Raw genomic sequence first — 13,247 nt, 5'->3', positions numbered from 1 at the left:
AGGTGCGCCTCGGGAAATGTAGTTTGACTGCCCTCATACCCGCGTGGTCGCGGTCGGGCGGAGGCCCAAGTCGAGTATTCCTATTGGCTGGTTCGGGTAGAGGTGGGGCGCTGGGAGCGCGCCAGCCTGTGTCTGTGGGCAGCTCGGTGTCTTCCGGGAGAGGTAGTCTTCTGGCTGTGGTGACCTGTCACTCTGAGAGGCTGGGGCAGAGAAAGATCTTGAAGTGTAATGTACCCGTTTTAGGCCTCTGTCTTGGCCTTGGGCTCAGGTTTTACCTTGTTCATTCCCCAAACTTCCTGCCAATGACTAACTTCCAATATGAAACCGTGCTCTGCAAGAGCCCTATGAAACCCGAAAAAAATTGGAAATGGACACGGGGGCTGCTGTCCAAAATTGTTAAGGAAATCTGACACCCCACCCTGAAGAAAAATAACAGGAGGCCCAAGAGCAAGTCATCTCTGGTGAGTCACCTGTGATACTCAACTAGCATCGCCTTGGCCGGGTGTTCGGGTTTCCACAGATTAATTTGGTTTGGTAACAATGGCTGCTCAGGATCTTTAACTCCCACTCGTGTCTTGCTTTTCTCACACACCCAGAACACCTGTTCCACACTGCCTATGCATCAAACTATAAAACTGGGGGAAATGAGGTCATTTTTAATCGAGTACTGGCCTATATAGCCATGCTGGTTGGGAATCGTATGCCCATGAGAAATAAAATCTATTCATTAAAAAAATAATAAATAAATAAAACCACATGAATATAGAGGGAGTCAGGATGCCTTCCTTTTTGCTCCTGGAAAACAGAGGGTTTTGAATACTAAGTAGTCTTGGGGTTTTCTTTAAAGAATATCAGAGAGTATGCTGGGTCTTGAGCCACAGAGCTTATTGAAGCCTTGGCTTTTTACTTATTATGTGTGGGATCTTAGATAAGACACTCCACCTATGCAGCACTGTATTAGTCAGCCAAAGAGGTGCTGATGCAAAGTACCAGAAATCTGTTGGGTTTTATAAAGGGTATTTAGTTGGGGTAAAAGCTTACAGTTACATGGCCCTAAAGAGTCCAACTCAAGGTTGTTTTCTCACTCGAGCCTTTTGCCATGGATTGAAGCAAAATGGCAGGCGTTCCCTGTGTGGTCTCTCCTTCCTTCTTCCTCTTAAGGCTCTGTGGGCCCAGCTTCTTCCCAGCTCAGCTGTAGGCTGACATAGGGCTCCTCTCTCTTCCTGGGGCTTTAGCTGTTTGAGACTTCTCCTTTCTGAGCATCTTTTCTGTGTGCCTTTTTGAGTGAGTGTCCATTTATATAGCCAACCAAGGGAGCAGGGACTTAAAATGAGTTAAGCCCTATCATGTGGTCGAATCAAAGCCCTAATCTTAACATAATTTAATCAAAGACATTGCAGCTGAATCTAATACAATCAAATGGTATCACACCCAGAGTAAGAGTTTACAAACATAATCCTTATTTTTGGAATTCATAAATATCAAACTGCTACAAGCACTTGGATCCTTCACCTGTAATGAGAATAATAATCCCTATTCTGTCTGCCTCATAGACTGCAAGCCTTTTTGAAAGAGGACAGAAATTGGACTAATGAAATATTTTGATTTAACCATCTTGTGTTTCTAACATCTAACAAAATGCTTGGCACATTACAGATACTTAATATTTTACAAAGAAATATAAGATGCAAACAAGCTAACATTGGGAGCACTATTTCTAGACCTCAAAATGTAAGGGATTATTGTTAGCAGTTAATGGAAAGGAATATTTAGTAGAGATATAGTTAGCCAATGTGCATAAATTTTCTGCCATTGAAAGATCTAACAGTTGAACTTCTTGATAAAGGAATTTGGAATTTTAATTCTGATTGAGAAACAGAGAGATAGAAAGAAAGAAAGAGTAATAAGAAACTAATCAGATCTGTTCCTAGATCTGGTGAAAAACTGAGAGCTTGAAGTCTTATAATCCCATTAGCCCAAGGATTTACTTTCTAATTTGTGAAAATAGTGGGGTTTTTCACTCACAATATTTATGGTATTAAGAAAAAAATGACATCAATCCTTAAGGTTGGCAGATTCAGCAAATAAAAATATAAGACATGCAATATTTGATGCATACGTAAACTAAATTATTATTTGCTGTTTTTCTGAAATTGAAATTTAATTGGGTGTTCTATCTGGCCACCTTATCAAATCTTTTAAGATAGGGTTTTGTGTTTGCTGGTGTTATGTTTTTGTTTCATAGTCACCTATCTATTAGGACTTAAATTTGGGCCTGAAAACTGATTTTCTCTTTCATTCAGTTATCACCTAATTAATAAACCTAATTAATCGAACAATAATATTGTTCTTGTGTAACTTGCTTATTTCACTGAGGAAAGTGTTTTCAAGTTCTTCCATGTTGCAGCATATCTCATACTTCTTTCTTTCTTATGGCTGGATAATATTCTATTGTGTTAATATACCACTTTTTGATTATATGTTCATTTTTTGATGGCCACTTAGCTTATTTCCATTTTTTGGCTAGTGTGAATAATTCTGCTATAGACATTGGTGTACAAGTATCTGTTTGAAACAATAATATTGTTCGATTAATTAAAAGAAAGTTTTATGATTCTCTGACACACAAAGATCTCTAAACTTGGGGTGGGGGGAAGTTGTAGAAGACAAAGTACAAAAACCAGTCTAAATCTAAATAGGAAAAAAATAAGATTTTTCATTACAAGGTTGCCACCATTCTGCTAAGCAGCTGTAGTTACATAGTAAAGATTTCATCATTATTAGAAATGCATTTTTATAAACCATAGAATAAGTAAGAGAATCTCAAAATTGAGTCAATCATCATGCAACTGTTTGTTCTCAATGATCTTTAAGAATACAAAGGAGATTCTATTTAAAGGTTGGTAGTCAATAGTCAAAGGCTACTGCTTTGTTTTCAAAAAGCTCTAATTTTAAATTTAATAGGACCTACTGCAAATCTGGAAGGACAGCAGTAAAAGTAAAACGAATTTTCTCCTAGAGTATTAAGTCCTTCAAAGCAATTTTCTCATTAATAGATTAAAGTAAAATCTCATAGACTGAAAATTTAAAAGCAAACCATAGGGATGTGGATTTGGCTCAACTGAGAGAGCGTCCATCTACCATATACGAGGTCCAGGGTTCAAACCCAGGGCCTCCTGACCAGTGTGGTGAACTGGCCCATGGGCAGTGCCGATGCGCTCAAGGAGTGCCATGCTACGCAGGGGTGTCCCCTGCATAGGGGAGCCCCACTCTCAAGGAATATGCCCTGTAAGGAGAACCACCCCACAGGAAAAAAATGCAGCCTGCCCAGGAGTGTAGCTGCACACAGAGCTGACCCAGCGAGATGACACAACAACAAAAAAAGAGACAAAGATTCCCAGTGCCGCTGACAAGAATGCAAGTGGACACAGAAAAACATGCAGGGGGGAGAAGGGGAGAGAAATAAATAAAAATTAAATAAATAAATCTTTTTTAAAAAAGCAAACCAGAATATCAGAAGGATCTATATTTATTTCAAGTTAGACATTTGAAGCTTTATCAATTAGTTAAATATTTATTACCTAGAAAACAAAACCAAAGAGGACTGGTATAATCATAGTTATCTCTGAAAATAGAAAAGTCTCTACATTTAAATTCCAGCAAGGATGAAGGACTGTGAAAGCAGCAAATTTGAAAAATGAGAACATTGTCTCCTTGGTTTTTTTCTGCTTCCACTTTAAGAGAATGACTTTCAGCAATTATCAGCTCTGCTCTGGCTACTGTCAATAATAACACCATACTACACAAGAATGATAGCAACTCTGATGAAGAAGGTATAAGAGAAAATAGAACTTCACTTCTGCAAATCAATTCTGCAGTTTTCCAATTTCCCTGTTCAGTACTGGTTGAGGCTGTGAAATTGACCAGAGCTATATATAATGAAAGTAAAGAGAGAGTACCTGAAACTCTTACCTTTTAGCAAATGACATTCTTATATATTTATCCCACTCAGGCTACAGTTACAACCTTTTTGATACCTTCAATGTGACATTTTTCCTATTGGAAACTTGTATTGCCAGGATTCATGCTTAAAATGAATCAATGAAAGTGATTATTCTAATATAAACTTGACATCAGATACTAAAAGTTTTTTTCACTAGAGCTTATATATTGAATTTTATTTAGATTATTTTAATACAGAATTCTACAAAGATTAATATCAGGTTTACTGATTGGACATTGCTGAACTTGGTTGTATTTTTATTTCTTTTGAGGTGATATGAGGGTTCAACAGAGAAATAACCAGAAGTCTGCATTTTTATGAATCACTGAATTTGATCAACTGGGGGTTATTAAAAGTATTTATTTGTCTTTTAAATGTTTGGAATTTAGAAGAGACTGTGAAATTACTGGCTGAAATATTCAATTCCTCAAAAATATTTTTTGCCATCTTTTCCCCGTTTCCCCCGCATTCTGAGCAGGACACTGAAAAACTATTCCTGAAAGTGGCGTGTGCACACACAATCCTTAACTTCAAGATGCTGTGGAGATTATATATATAGATACAAATTTCCCAAATACACACCCCTTTTCCACCCCCCCAATATAAGTGATATCATACAATATTTGTTCTTGTGTAACTTGCTTATTTCACTGAGCAAAGTGTTTTCAAGGTTCTTCCATGTTGCAGCATATCTCATACTTCTTTCTTATGGCTGGATAATATTCTATTGCGTTAATATACCACATTTTGATTATATGTTCATTTTTTGATGGCCACTTAGCTTATTTCCATTTTTTGGCTAGTATGAATAATTCTGCTATAGACATTTGGTGTACAGGTATCTGTTTGAAACCATATTTTCACTTTCTCTGGGTATCTACCTAGACATGGAATTGTCAGGTCATACGGTAATTCTATGTTTAACCTAAGAAACTACCATATTGCCCTCCACAGTGGTGGCACCATTTTACATTCCCACCAACAATACACTAGAGTTCCAATTTCTCCACATCCTCTCCAACACTTATTTTCTGTTTTTTAAAAATAATAGCCATCCTTGTGGGTATAAAGTAGCATCTCCTTGTGGTTTTTATTTGCATTTCCTTAATGGCTAATGATGTTGAGCATCCTTTCATGAGCTTATTGGCCATTTGTATATCTTCTTTGGAGAAATGTCTTTTCAATTCTTTGCCCATTTTTTAATTGGGTTGTCTTTTTTCTTGTTGCATGGTAAAAGTTTTTATATATTCTGCAGATGAAGTCCTTATCTATTATATGGTTACTTTTTTTTTCTATTCTGTAGGTTAACATGTGACTTTCTTGATAATTTCCTTAGATGCACAAAAGTTTTTAATTTAATGAAATCAAATTTATCTGTGTTTCTTTTGTTGCTTGTGGTTATGGTGTCACATATAAGAACTTATTGCTGAATCCCAGGGCATGAATAGTTTCCCCTATCTTATCTTCTAAGAGGTTTATAGTTTTAGCTCTTATATGTAGGTCCTTGATCCATTTTGAGTTGATTTTTGTATATGGTGTAATGTGGGGGGTCTAGCTTCATTGTTTTGCATGTGACACCCAGTTTTCCCAGAACCATTAGTTGAAGAGACTATACTTTCTCTGTTGCACTTACTTAACACCCTTGCTGAAAATCAATTGGTAAGATAAAACATATTCACAAGAAACCAACTAAAAAGAAAGCCAGAGGGTATCACCTAGTTAGCATAAAATAAGTATTTCAGAGAAACAGTGCTAAGATAAGGGATTCTGTTCAGCTAGTATGGATTTTAAGCTGGCTGTCAATGGATAATAAACTGTAGAAATATTTGCAAAAGCAATTGAGTACATTCTTATCTAAATGCTTTGTCTTGGCTTGGCCAGAAGGTAAAACATTGACTTTTTTGTATTTTTATATTGATAGGATTTAATTCAGGATTTGAACAAAAAAAAAAAAAGGAAATTAATAGCTATGTGTTACCTTCTTTAGTTCACTTAATTTCACATTTTAATTTAATTTTATGAGACTAATGATGCAAATGAGAAGAGTTTAAATAACTTGCCCATAGTCATATAGGGGTCTTTGGCTCCAAAGCCCATTATCTCTTGATTACAGTGTATAAAGTTTGCTGAAATTAAGACAGAGTATTAAAATGAGGTGTTTTAGGATTTCCCACCATTAAACATGTCTAGTGCTATGTTAAACACATGGTCAACTAGTATTTGTCATGAATACTAATGATATAGGTTTGAGATACTTTTTATGCCCCAAGAAATGGAAAAAAGGAAAGGCTAGGACCTAATAGTCACATGGTTAAAGAGATTTAACTTTTTCAGAACAAACTGATAGTTTTAGAAGTACAGTGATTTAGTATTTTTATCTTTCCATTAAATATTTAAAAGGTTAAAGGATATGTGATTAATCATTAATATAATTAAGTTAAATAAGCTTCAGTATTATTCTACTGCAAGATTGTATTATTGTACAAGTTTAGAAAGCCTGAATGGAATATGCCTACTGAAGTTTTAATTTGTGCAATAATATTCATACTTAGAATCATTATGAGCACCAAAGCCACTGTCAAAATATGAGAAACATAAACATTCTTCTGTGTTTGAATTAAACAATGTACTAAAGGAATTAAACAATAATTGTCCAGTCTTTCGAACTGTAAGCATGCAGTTAACTTTTTTTTTAAAGCTCTTGAAATCACTAACAAGCCTAAATGAAAAGTCAGTGGTTGGTAGTCTTCAGAGTGTAGACACAGGAACTAGAATGTATGCAGAACAGACATTAGGTATTCAGAAAGAAGTACATTGAACACATCATGCATAAAGTACATAAGGATGAGGAGTTGATTGTACCTTTTTTTTCCCAATGTATAGGGCATCTTAATTTTATTTTTTTAACATATTTTTTAAAGTTAATAGATCACACAGAATATTACATTAAAAAACATAGGAGATTCCCATATAACCCCACTCCGCACCCCCACCCCCATCATTTTTGTAAATTGTATTTTTTTGAAGACACATACATCACAAAAAATGTTAATTAGAGGTTCCTGTATATCCCCAACCCCCCACCCCAATCCTCCCACACCAACAACCTCCCCCATCATTGTGGCACACTCATCACACTCGGTGAACACATTTTGTGGCACTGCTGCACCACATGGATAATAGTTTACCCTCTAGTTCACACTCTCCCCCAGTACGTTCAGTTGGTTATGGCAGGATATATAAAGTCCAGCATCTGACCCTGCAATGTCGTTTAGGACAACTCCAAGTCCCAAAAATACCCCCACATCACATCTCTTCTTCCCTCTCCCTGCCTTCAGCAACTACTGTGGCAACTTTCTCTACATCAATGCTACAGTTTCTTCTATTTCTAGTTGCAATAGCTTTATAGTAGAATATCAGTAAGTCCACTCTAATCCATATTTTATTCCTTCATTACATTCTGTGGACTCTGGGATGATGATGTCCACTCCACCTCTATATCAAGAGGGGGCTTAGATTCCACATGGATAATGAATGCAATTCTGCTTGTAGCTGTAGGTACCCTTGGTTCCCTGGTGTGGTGGTTGAGCATCTTCATCTCCCTGTTAGCTGACCTGGGTAAGCCCAACAAACCAGAGAGTAGGAGTTGCAACTCTGTTGAGGCTCAGGGCCCAGCTGGCACATGGACAGTCCAGAGGTTCAAGTTCACTGAGTATAAACCAACCCTAGCGCCAACCACAGGTTCAGTATAAGTGGCAGGAGAGGCATCTTAATCCCCCAAATAACCAAATATTTATAAAGCAAATCTATCAATATACCACAATAATTTTAGGGATACATATAATCTTTATTTCTGGTTATTCTACCACAGGATTTCCCAATCTCAGCACAAATGACAGGTTTGGTCAGATAATTCTTTTTTGAGGGACCTGCCCTGTGATGCTTACCAGCATCCCTGGCCTCTACCCAATTGATGCCAATAGCACACCTCTCTCCCCCAGTTGTGACACCCAAATATGTCCCTTGACATTGCCATATGTCCCTGGGTGGGGAGGAAGGGGAGAATTGTCTCAGGCTGAGAACCACTCTTCTGCAACATGCTCCTTTCTGTTCTCTGCTTCTCTGTGCTGTTTCCCATTTTGTGCATAGCTCTATTACAGTTTATATAAAATTACTAAGTTTAGTATGCAAGAATATATTCTATTTATCTTCCTTTTAAATCTCCATTGCACACAGTTGAGTTAACCATACTCTCAGTTCATAACACAATACTGTTATTGGTCCATAGGCCCCATCTCTTATATTATATATGTACTTATTTCCTCTAATCCCTATTACCCACTTCCATCCTCTTCTACTTTATAAACACCTTTAGAATGAGTTTGATATGGAATCTTATATATGTATCTGTTCTGGTAAATTATGTATTAATGTTTTATGTGTCCTTATTTGTAAGGTATATAAATGGTACTGCACTATGGATCTCATTCTGTTTCTTACTTTTTCCCTCAGCACTATGTTTTTAAGGTCTATGGATGTTGCCCTGGGTACATCTAATCGGTTCTTTTTCCACTTTATGTTTCCATCAACTAGTTCATTGTCCGACTTATGTTAGTGCTCAATAAATGTTTATATAACAAATTGCATGAGTGAATATATTGAATGTGTGAATGGATGTGGTAGACAAAATGATGATTCCTTAAAAATGTCTATGCACTAATATCTAGAACCTATGAATATGTTACTGTATATGGCAAAGGGGTTTTGCAGAAGAGATTAAATTAAAGATTTTGAGATAAAGAAATTACACTGGATTATCCTGGTAGGCACAATGTAATCACGTGGGTCCTTATAGGAAGAAGGCAAGGGGTCAAATTTAGAAAAAGGAGATGTGACAGTGGAAGCAGAGCTTGAGTGACATGCTTGAAGATGGAGTAAAGGATAATGAGCCAAGGCATGGATGTGGCCTCTAGAAGTGGAAAAGACAAGGAGACATTTTCTTCTAGAGCCTGCGTAAGGAAGGCAGCCCTGCCAACACCTTGGTTTTAGGACTTCTTTCTTCTAGAACTGTGAGATAATAAATTTTTGTTGTTTTAAGCCTTTAAGTTCCTGGTAATTTGTAACAGCTACAATAACAAATTAATACAATAGATGGATGAATACATGAGTGAATTTGCAAAGCTTTCCAACCCTTAGGCCAGCATAAATTGCATAATGGCCTCACTTTTACTTTTTTCTCCTCTTTCCTCCCTGTTTCTCCATCAAGTGTAATATTAATAAAAATGGAGAGAATCTCAAATTTTTTTAAAAGACTCAAATGAATAATACCTTGAAAGGAAAAATTGTAAAGGGAAAATTTTAAGGTAAACAATCATCTTAAATTGACTGCAGTGGAGTCACCTTGTGAAGTGAGTAAGATTCAACATGGAAGAGAGCCTACACAATCATGGGACTAATGAAACATTGGTGGCCATCTTTGGAGACTAGCAACTTTACTGGGCTTAAATGTCAAAGACAGCAGGTTAATATGATAGAGACGTTGAACCTTTTCATCATTGTGACTGAATGTTTTCTATGTGTCTAGAACTAAAATGAAAATAGTCATTAAGTTGTAACAAAAGGCTACAGAAGAATCTTAAGGAACAGATGTCTTAAATGCTGCTCTCTTACATATTCAGTTCAGTGCCTAAGAAAGGAATGTGTTTGCTTAAATGCAGTAAGCTTGATTAACTCAGTTTATCATAATCCATGGAGAAACACCAGACTTTAACTGATCCGGCATCAGGTCAAATACTTGGCTTATTTTTTTCCAACCACTTCTTAGGACCTCTTTGGTAGAGAACAGATGGTCCTAACTTGTGCCTATGTCTCCATCATGCACAGGAACTTTGTACTCTGGGGGAAAAGAGTGAAAATAACTCTTTAGGAAGTAGATTATCATTATTATCAAGATAAACAGGCTTCAGAAACAAACTAGCCCAGTTTTACCTGATGTAGCTATCTTCCTAGAAGTTCTCAATATCTTGGCATAGGCTCATTATCAATGATCTCTAGCTTTTCTAAGGGGGAGAGAAGAGGAGCCAAAACCACACTCTGAATGTAAGTGTCTGTGACTCTAAAACCATCATGTGTATGTCAGTTAGGAATGGCTAAGTTATGTTGCTGTTGCAAACAACCCCATACTTTCCATAGCCTAAGTCACCAAAATTTAATTTTTCACTTATGCTTCCTGTCCAACATAGGCGAACAGTGCCTGGGGTCTTTGCAGTCACTTGGGGGCTATAGCAGTTTGATATTATTGATGAATTCCAAAAAGAAATATTGGATTATGTTTGTAAACTGATCTTTTCCTCTGGGCATATTAGATTACATTGGATTCATAGGTTTACTTGATTAAGTAATTATGTAAACCTCTTGTGCCACTAAAGGGTTGGGACTCACAGATGAAAGGCATGGCAAAGGAAAGAGTTGAGGTTCTTAATGTTGGAGTTTTCATGCTGGAGTTTGATGCTGAAGCTGAAACCCTGGGAATAGAGGAACCCTAAACCCAGAGAGAAGAAGACCTGGGAAGAGAGGAACCCAGGAATCCTGAACCCTGGCAGATGTCAGCAGCCATCTTGCTCCAACACATGAAATAGACTTTGGTAAGGGAAGTAATTTATGCTTTATGGCCTGATATCTGTAAGTTCCTACCCCAAATAAATAACCTCTATAAAAACCAAGCGATTTCTGGTATTTTGCATTAGCACCCTTTTGGCTAACTAATACAGGGACTCAGACTGATGGAGCAGCCACCATCACAAATGTTCTTGTTCACCGTGTCAGGAGGAAAGCAAGCATATGATAAATTATGCACTGTTTTTTAAAGTTTCCACCTGGAAAGACACACATCACTTTCATTCACAATACATTGGTCAAAGTAAGCCATGTGGCCACCTCCAACTGCAAGTAGGGTGGGAAGTCCAGTCTACAGTTCTCAGAAGGAGGAAAGCCAGAAATATTTGAGGATCAGTACCAAAGGCAACCACACCATACTAGGAATGTTTTTGTTACTCTTAGTGATACAAAGATAAACAAAACCCAATACCTACTGTGGCAGTTCGGTATTGTTTATGTATTCCAAAAGTAGATATTGCATTGTGTTTGTAAGCTGGTCTGTTCCTCTGGGTGTATTAGATTTTATTAGAGTCAGAGATTTCACTTTTACTTTATTAAATCAAGAATAGGGCTTTTATTTGACCACATCATTTGGGCAACTTGGTTTGAGACCCCATCCCACAACCCCCTTTGTGGGCTATATAAACAGATGCTCAATCAAAGACAGGGAAGTAAATACATGGAGCAGGAGAACACTGAGTGTTAAGTTTGGGACACTGGATCCCCAGGGAGAGAGCTGAGCCATTCACTTGATAGCTGAAGGGACCAGAAAGCCCGGAAAGAAATGAGCCCCAGGGAGAGAGACTAGCCTTATGCTAGCCTACAGCTGAAATTGGAAGAAGCTGGGACCACGAAGCCTTAGGAGGAAGAGGGAGGCTGAGCCCTCACAGAGACCAGCAGCCATCTAGCTCCAGCATGTGGCAACAGACTTTGGTGAGGGAAGTAACTTACTCTTTATGGCCTTGTGACTGTAAGTTTCTACCCCAAATAAACACTTTTTATAAAAACCAACATATTTCTGGTATTTTGCATCAGCACCCCTTTGGCTGACTAATACACCTACTTTCAGCAACCTTGCCATTAAACATTCTGTGCCCTGTAACACATGATCTTAAAACAGACCAGCAGCTGCTAAGACTGGTTTTACAGGAAGCAGATTTGGCTCAACTGATAGAGCTTCCACCTACCATATGGGAGGTCCAGAGTTCAAACCCAGAGCCTCCTGACCCATGTGGTGAGCTGGCCCATGTGCAGTGCTGATGCGCGCAAGGAGTGCTGTGCCACGCAGGGGTGTCCCCTGCGTAGGGCCACTCCACGCACAAGGAGTGTGCTGCTCAAGGAGAGCTACCTTGTGTGAGAAAAGCACAGCCTGCCCAGGAGTGGTGCCACACACACTGAGAGCTGATGTAGCAAGATGACACAACAAAAAGAGACACAGATTCCCAGAGCCACTGACAAGAATGCAGGCAGACAGAGAAGAATACCCAGCGAATGGACACAGAGAGCAGACAATGGGGGGGGAGGGGAGTGGAGAGAAAAAAGACTGGTTTACCACAATCACATTGGAAAAACGAACCAAAACCATCTATTGCAGAGATTCCCCACTGGGGCAATTTTGCTCCCATAGGACCTTTGGCAATGTCTACATTCCACAAAGCACAGGACAGCCCCCCACAACAAAGAATTATCTGGTCCCAAATGTCAATGGTGTCAAGTCTGAGAAACTGTGGTTTATTGTAATTTTCACACTTTTCTCACATGCACTCCTAAATCTCCAAAATGAAAACTATACATTTGAAATGTATGCATTTGAGCCTATGATATCATGAAAGGAAATCCAAGTGTGCTCTGCCATCACACATTCTGTGTGATGGCATATGGTACTTACATTCAGAAGTACAGATCTGGTACATCCATTTTAAGATGAAACAGACAGTTGACTAGATATGTATTTTTAAAAAGCAACTTGGAAATTCAAATTTAAAGCACTGCTCTTCAGACAGTATCACAAATATATCTGCTATCTTGATTACACAAGGTTTAGTCTCAATAGAAAAAAATGTGATATGACATACATAGATAATGACCATGGACAATAAGCATTATGTGAGAGCTATTGTAAGACCTTGACAAAAGCACATTTTTCTAAGATGTCTACCCTGATAGGAACAGTCAGGAAATGACTGACTGTAAATGACCAAGGAACCCGGGTGTGTTAAAGCTCAGCAGTTACTAATTGAGTTCATGAGACAATCTTGTCAAACATAAAGGAATGCAGAGGCAAAAGAGGCATGTGGAAGGATTATACTTAGAGGTGGAAGCTATAAGTAAACTATACTGTAGAAATTTCAATCCTTCAGCACCAACTTATGCTAGAATTCAGGTTTAAAGTTATTTCCCAGAAGGTAAATATTGTTTCCTGGTCTGAGCCTCAAGCCCGAGGCTTGCAAGAATGACTAGCTCTAGAATGGAAGATATGATACTGACAAAAGGAGATTTGTGGGTCATTAACCTGTGAATTAGAAAGGCAAATCCTGGCCCAGCAGCATGTTAACCCTGATGGCTGAAAGAAAGCCAATGCAATCAT

General features: G+C 38.0%; 1 long non-coding RNA gene across 1 annotated transcript; it reads left to right on the top strand.

Annotated features, from left to right (window-relative positions):
• The first annotated feature begins 116 nt into the window (after window positions 1-116).
• LOC139437651 (uncharacterized) lies at window positions 117-10,725 on the top strand. Its single transcript, XR_011647544.1, has 2 exons — window positions 117-461; window positions 10,432-10,725. It is a non-coding gene; the product is annotated as an uncharacterized lncRNA (long non-coding RNA).
• Window positions 10,726-13,247: the final 2,522 nt, after the last annotated feature.

Source organism: Dasypus novemcinctus, chromosome 26 (assembly GCF_030445035.2).
Source record: "Dasypus novemcinctus isolate mDasNov1 chromosome 26, mDasNov1.1.hap2, whole genome shotgun sequence".
NCBI classification, from domain to species: domain Eukaryota; kingdom Metazoa; phylum Chordata; class Mammalia; order Cingulata; family Dasypodidae; genus Dasypus; species Dasypus novemcinctus.
The sequence above is the reverse complement of the archived record's forward strand: the minus strand, read 5'-3'. Positions and strand labels throughout refer to the sequence as shown.